Below are 7,552 nucleotides of genomic sequence, written 5' to 3'. Positions count from 1 at the left end.
TCCGTGGAGCCCCGAGGGTTCGTGACAGGACGGTAACCGTGGAGCCCCGGAGGTCGTGACAGGACGGTAACCGTGGAGCCCCGGAGGGTCGTGACAGGACGTAACCGTGGAGCCCCGGGAGGGTCGTGACAGGACGGTAACCGTGGAGCCCCGGGGGGTGGGTCGTGACAGGACGGTAACCGTGGAGACCCCGGGGGTGGGTCGTGACAGGACGGTAACCGTGGAGCCCCCGGGGGTGGGTCGTGACAGGACGGTAACCGTGGAGCCCCCGGGGGAGGGTCGTGACAGGACGGTAACCGTGGAGCCCCCGGTCGGTTGTGAAATAAAACCTACAGGAAGTGAAGGGCTACTAGGTGATGATAACATCAGAACTATGTTGAGAAGCTAGATTTTGGGGGTGGAGATTTTACATGAGCTCTACTTCAGTCCTTCCTAGTACAGATAGATGGCTGTTAGGGGAGGAGTGACCAACCATCCTCCTGGTGAGATACAGGATTTCCTTCCAGCCCTGATCCAATGCTCATTTATACTGTCAATAAAGATCCTGGTCAGCTAGTAGTCTAAAACTTGAGTGGAGGGAATGTTGAATATATCACATTGAAATTATAAATTTAAGGTTTAGGACAGCAGGTTAATTCCTGTTAGTTATATGTATTACTGATGTGTTTTGGAGCCAACTCCTTCCTGTTGAATATATCAATGTGGATTGGTTTTGGTTCTTCTTCCTCAAAGTGTGTTGAATATACCAATGCAGATTGGTTCTTGTAAAAATGAATGCTAAAGTGATTGATTGGTTGTGTTTTCTGTGTTCCCCCTCTGCAGTGAGGTGGTGCAGCAAGGTCTGACATGACCGAGCCCCATTAGGCTCCACAGTGAAGGACCGACCCAGTGGAGAGCACCAATCCTGGGGGGAAGGCAGGCTGCCAAGAGGACCAGAGAGCAGAAGGGTGCCTTGGCCCCGTTAGAAGAAGAGGGGTGGATTCTAGCTACAGGCTCTATATGAGGGGGAAATAGTCTGGCTCAAATGACTGGAATGTGGACTATGACACGAGCTGTGACTCTATGACACGAGCTGTGAGACTATGACACGAGCTGTGAGACTGACACTAGCTGTGACTCTGTGACACGAGCTGTGACTCTATGACACGAGCTGTGAGACTATGACACGAGCTGTGAGACTATGACACGAGCTGTGAGACTATGACACGAGCTGTGAGGACGATGACGGCGGCATGACACGAGCTGTGACTCTATGGCACGAACTGTGAGACTATGACACGACTGTGAGACTATGACAACGAGCTGTGACTCCTATGACACAAGCTGCGAGGACATGACACGAGCTGCGAGGACTAGGTGCGAGACTATGACACGAAGCTGTGAGACTATGACACGAGCTTGTGACTCTATGACACGAGCTGTGACTCTATGACACGAGCTGTGACTCTATGACACGAGCTGTGACTATGACACGAGCTGTGACTATGACACGGAGCTGTAGCATTGACACGAGCTGCGATTGACTATGACACGAGCTGCGAGGACTAGTGACACGAGCTGCCGAGACTTATGAACGAAGCTTGCGAGACTATGACACGAGCTGCGAGACTATGATACGAGACTATGACACGAGCTGCGAGACTATGGCGCGAGACTATGACACGAGCTGCTAGACTATGGCGGCGAGACTATGACACAGCTGTAGACTATGACACGAGCTGTGAGACTATGACACTAGCTGTGAGACTATGACACGAGCTTGAGACTATGACATAGCTGTGAGACTATGACACGAGACTATGACACGAAGACTTGACAGACTAGAACACGAGCTGCGAGACTATGACGCTAGCTGCGAGACTATGACACAGCTTGAGACTATGACACTAGCTGTGAGACTATGACACCGAGCTTGAGACTATGACACTAGCTGTGAGACTATGACAGAGACTATGACACGAGCTGCGAGACTATGACACGAGCTGGGACTATGACGACTCGAGACTCGAGCTTAGCGGCGAGACTATGACGCTAGCTGCGAGACTATGACACGAGCTGTGAGACTATGAGAGCTGCGAGACTACTGACGCGAGCTGCGAGACTATGACACGAGCTGTGAGACTATGACACGAGACTATGACACGAGACTATGACACGAGCTGTGAGCTATGACACTAGCTTGAGACTATGACACAGCTTTGAGACTATGACACTAGCTGTGAGACTATGACACGAGACTATGACACAGCTGTGAGACTATGACACTGAGCGTGAGACATGACCTAGCTGCGAGACATGAACACGGAGACTATGACACGAGCTGTGAGACTATGACACTAGCTGTGAGACTATGAGCTAGCTGACGAGACTATGACGCGAGTGCCGAGACTATGACGCTAGCTGCGAGACTATGACACGAGCTGTGGGACTATGACGCTAGCTGTGAGACTATGCACGAGACTATGAGTGCGAACTGCGAGACTATGACGCTAGCTGTGAGACTATGACGCTAGCTGTGAGACTATGACGCTAGCTGTGAGACTATGACGCTGAGCTTTGAGGACTATGACGCTAGCTGTGAGGACTATGACGCTAGCTGTGGAGATTGACGTAGCTGTGACTTGTACGAGCTTAGCTAGCTGTGAGACTTGACTAGCTGTGAGACTATGCGCATTGACTATGACGCTAGCTGTGGAGACTTGACGCTAGCTGCGAGACTATGGACGCTAGCTGCCGAGACTATGACGCTAGCTGCAGGACTATGAGCAGGCGAGACTATGACGCTAGCTGCGAGACTATGATGCGAGCTAGCTAGCTGCGAGGACTATGACGCTAGCTGCGAGACTCATGACGCTAGCTGCGAGACTATGACACTAGCTGCGAGACTATGACCACTAGCTGCGAGACTATGACACCTAGCAGTGAGACTTTGACACTAGCTGTGAGACTTTGACACTAGCTGTGAGACTTTGACACTAGCTGACGAGACTATGACACTAGCTGCGAGACTATGACGCGAGCTGTGAGACTATGACGCTAGCTGCGAGACTTGACGCTAGGCTGCGAGACTTATGACGCTAGCTGTGAGACTATGACGCTAGCTGTGAGACTATGACGCGCTTGGCTGTGAGACATGACGCTAGCTGTGAGACTATGACGCTGGCTGTGAGACTATGACGCTGGCTGTGAGACTATGACGCTGGCTGTGAGACTATGACGCTAGCTGTGAGACTATGAGAGCGACTAGCTGGTGAGACTATGACGCTGGCTGTGAGACTATGACGGCTGGCTGTGAGACTATGACGCTGGCTGTGAGACTAATGACGCTAGCTGTGAGACTATGACGCTAAGCTGTTGAGACATATGACGCTAGCTGTGAGACTATGACGCTAGCTGTGAGACTATGACGCTGGCTTTGAGACTATGACACTAGCTGCGGACTCTATGCAAGAATGCTTTCTGTTTTAGGTCTGTGTGTTTTAACTGTGGCGTTTTGATTTGCCTGCTGTATGTATTGTATATAACTTTTTTGTATTGGGTTTCAACAAACTTTAGTTTCTAGTAAGTGAATCTTTATTGTTATGAAAATACCCTCCCAGGCTGTAAGGAGCTGTGAAATGTAATCTTATCTTATTTTTTTGTTGAGGGTTGAGCACATGTTACTCTCTGCAAGGCAAGCTGTATTTCTTTTCACCCTCATAGACATACTTTGGTTAATTCAGTCTACAGAATGTTCATTATACTCTTTAACAGATACAGCCTGTGTCATGTCTGTTCCTTTGTCTTCATGGTGAATTATGCTCTCTGTATCTGTTCTGCTAGAGTCCTCTGCTGCTGCTAGCTACATCGTTCAACACTGAGTATCACACACACCCTGGCATAACCAGTCTATTTGCTCTGAGGAGATGAAATGCTAATGTGAAATGCATTTGCATGTACTTCCCCTAAATGTGCAAAGCTTTCGCAACTAATGTTGGCTTGCTCACCTCAGTTTAACGTCCAAGTATGATATGCTGGAGGAAGTGTGTCTGAGTGAGGAGTGCCAGCATCTGCTCCTCCCCCCCAACTCCCCCTTGTTCTCTCCTCCCCCCTGACTACTCCTTGTCTTCCCCTGACTCCGCATTGTCTCTCTTCCCCCTGATCCCCTTTGTCTTCTCTTCCCCCTGACCTCCCCTTGTCTCTCTTCCCCCCTCTCCCCCTTGTCTCTCTTCCCCCCTGACTCCCTTTGTCTCTCTTCCCCCCTGACTCCCCTTGTCTCTCTTCCCCCTGACTCCCCTTTGTCTCTCTTCCCCCTGACTCCCCCTTGTCTCTCTTCCCCCTGACTCCCCTTTGTCTCTCTTCCCCCTGACTCCCTTTGTCTCTCTTCCCCCCTGACTCCCCCTTGTCTCTCTTCCCCCTGACTCCCCCTTGTCTCTCTTCCCCCCTGACTCCCCTTGTCTCTCTTCCCCCTGACTCCCCCTTGTCTCTCTCCCCCTGACTCCCCCTTGTCTCTCTTCCCCCTGACTCCCCCTTTGTCTCTCTTCCCCCCTGACTCCCCCTTGTCTCTCTTCCCCCTGACTCCCCTTTGTCTCTTTCCCCCCCTGACTCCCCATGTCTCTCTTCCCCCTGACTCCCTGTCTCTCTTCCCCCCTGACGTCCCCTTGTCTCTCTTCCCCTGACTCCCCCTTGTCTCTCTTCCCCCCTGACTCCCCCTTTCTCTCCTCCCCCTGTCTCTCCTCCCCCTCGACTCCCCCTTCTCTCTCCTCCCCCTGTCCTCCCTCTCCTGGGGGCCAGGTCAACAAGCTGTCTCATTGCAGAATTGACATTATCAATGTCAAATTTCGAAGTTGCTCCAAATTGTCAATTTCCAAGGGTAAAATAATAAAGATTTTCACCACAGGGATAGAACACACAACCTTCAGATCCAGTGTCAAGGAATTACCCCCATCTGCCACCATGTGTAAAACGCCCTAGCAAAACCCAAGCCTACTTGATTGTAGTAGCGCTCATGTTGCCCTAGTGACCGGTTTTGAATGCATTTCCTGACGCCTCCAGACATGGACAGACATCCAATTTGAAGTCACTCTTGAGCGATCTGTTTGAGCTCTGTCTGGCGGAAGAAGTCCAACCCCTGCCTGGGCGGAAGAGTCCAACCCTGCCTGGGCGGAAGAGTCCAACCCTGCCTGGGCGGAAGAGTCCAACTCTGTCTGGGCGCGTTGGTCAGGGGCAGAATTAGTGGTTTGGAAGCCCCGCTCTGACAGCGCTTCATTGCTGCAGCTTAATTTCAATAAAATTCACGTTTGTGTAAAACAATGCAAAAAAAACTCTGTCCGGGTGGAATAATCCAGCTCAGTCCAGGTGGAATAATCCAACTCTCCGGGTGGAATAATCCAACTCTGTCCGGGTGGAATAATCCATTATTGTGAGCCAGTCTGTGGGTGATTAATGACACTTGTTTCTACTATTAGGAGAAACACTTGGATTATWTTCATATWGATATGAAATATATSTATACAAATATKAAATATGAATTATTATGCGGCTGTATGGATTMATTTWCTTTTTKGGRGGCCTTTTTTGTCAACAATGTGGCCTCATTAACCTGGGCCAGTAAAAAAAGAAAACCTCCCTCCCCATGTCCTTTGAAACTTCCTGCAGATTTTGCTGCTGCTGAAAAAACCTGCTGAAGCAAGACATAATGAGAGAGATGAGCTGAGCAGCCCACGACAGCAGGTCGTTTGTCGGGGGAAGAGTTGGGGGGGGGGACCTCAAGMGAAGAAAAGTGTATATATATTTTATTATGCTCAGCTCACGAGGCCCCTTCATGATGTGAGGCCTGAGGCAATTGCCTCTCTTGCATAATGGTAAATCCGCCACCGGGGTTGGTGATAGGATGGTGCAATTTATTCCTRACACATTCACAGCTTGATATTACACTGAGGAAGAGGACGATGAAGATGTTCAAAGTCACTTCTTTTCAGCTCCTCTTCCTCATGCCTTTTTACTCTAGATAAAAACCTACCCTGATCTAAGCTCAGTTAACCTATTCAAGTCCTAACCTAATCCTTGAGGGAGGAAATCACAAAACTGACCTTAGATCAGGGACTAGGAACAAACTTCATTCTACTCTCTGTTTTAAAAGTTAGCAACAACCTCACCGGTAACTAAACGCAGCACAACTTCCACCCAAAGTTATACATGACAGAGCAGCGTTTAGATAGTTATCTTAATGATGTATTGTATAGAACAGAGAAAAACAGCACCAAGCTACATCTATCAATCATAAACACCATAGATTACATTTTTATCTGCTGTCTCAACGCGATGGGAAAATGCCCTGAAGCTAATAGTCATCTTTGATGGCTGTGTGATATACTGAGAGATGACTATGTGTATACGTAGAATGATTGACTATATGTATACTGTAGAGATGACTATGTGTATACTGTAGAGAGATGTGTGCTGTGTGTATACTGTAGAGATGACTATGTGTATACTGGATAGATGATGGCTGTGTGCTATACTGTAGAGATGCTATCTGATAGATGTGTTACTGTAGAGATGACTATGTGTATACTGTAGAGATGACTATGTGTATACTGTGAGATGGCTGGTGTTATCTGTAGAGAGATGACATATTGTGTATACTGTAGAGAGATGAGCTGTGTGTATACTGTAGAGATGACTATGGTGTATACTGTAGAGAGATGATATGTGTATACTGTAGAGAGTGACTAATGTGTATACTGTAGAGATGGCTGTGGATGGTTATACTGTAGAGATGACTATGTGTATACTGTAGGAAGATGACTATGTGTATACTGTAAGAGATGCCTATGTGTAATAACTGTAGAGAGATGACTATGTGTATACTGTAGAGAGATGTATGTGGTATATGTAGAGATGGACTATGTGGTATATGTAGAGATGACTATGTGTTAATACTGTAGAGATGACTTGTGTATATGTAGAGATGACTTGTGTATACTGTAGAGATGATGGTATACGTAGAGATGCTGTGTTATACTGTAGAGATGATATGTGTATACGTAGAGATGACTATGTGTATACTGTAGAGATGACTATGTGTATACTGTAGAGATGACTATGTGGTATACTGTAGAGAGATGACTATGTGTATTGTAGAGATGGCTTGTGTATACTGTAGAGAGATGACTATGTGTATACTGTAGAGATGACTATGTGTATACTGTAGAGATGGCTGTGTGTATACTGTAGAGATGACTATCGTGTATACTGTGAGATGACTATGTGTATACTGTAGAGAGGATGACTGTGTGTATACTGTAGAGAGATGACTATGTGTATACTGTAGAGATGACTATGTGTATACTGTAGAGATTGGCTGTGTGTATCCTGTAGAGAGATGACTATGTGTATACTGTAGAGATGACTATGTGTATCTGTAAGGAGAATGCTATGTGTTAACTGTAGAGAGATGTATGTGTTATACTGTAGAGAGATTATGTGTATACTGTAGAAGAGATGCTTGTGTATACTGTAGAGAGATGACTATGGTGTATACTGGTAGAGAGATGACTATGTGTATACT

At 47.5% G+C, this 7,552-nt stretch overlaps 1 protein-coding gene across 1 annotated transcript in view; it reads left to right on the top strand.

Moving 5' to 3' along the window:
• The window catches only part of khdrbs1b (KH domain containing, RNA binding, signal transduction associated 1b), a 25,245-nt gene extending 24,029 nt beyond the window's left edge, over window positions 1–1,216 (top strand). Inside the window, exon 11 of the transcript XR_002894139.2 lies at window positions 823–1,216. The gene's annotated coding sequence lies outside the window, so the exon portion shown is untranslated. The remainder of the gene's footprint in view (window positions 1–822) is intronic.
• The last annotated feature ends 6,336 nt before the right edge of the window (window positions 1,217–7,552 follow it).

This window comes from Salvelinus sp. IW2-2015, unplaced genomic scaffold (genome assembly GCF_002910315.2).
Source record: "Salvelinus sp. IW2-2015 unplaced genomic scaffold, ASM291031v2 Un_scaffold1654, whole genome shotgun sequence".
NCBI classification, from domain to species: domain Eukaryota; kingdom Metazoa; phylum Chordata; class Actinopteri; order Salmoniformes; family Salmonidae; genus Salvelinus; species Salvelinus sp. IW2-2015.
The sequence above is the reverse complement of the archived record's forward strand: the minus strand, read 5'-3'. Positions and strand labels throughout refer to the sequence as shown.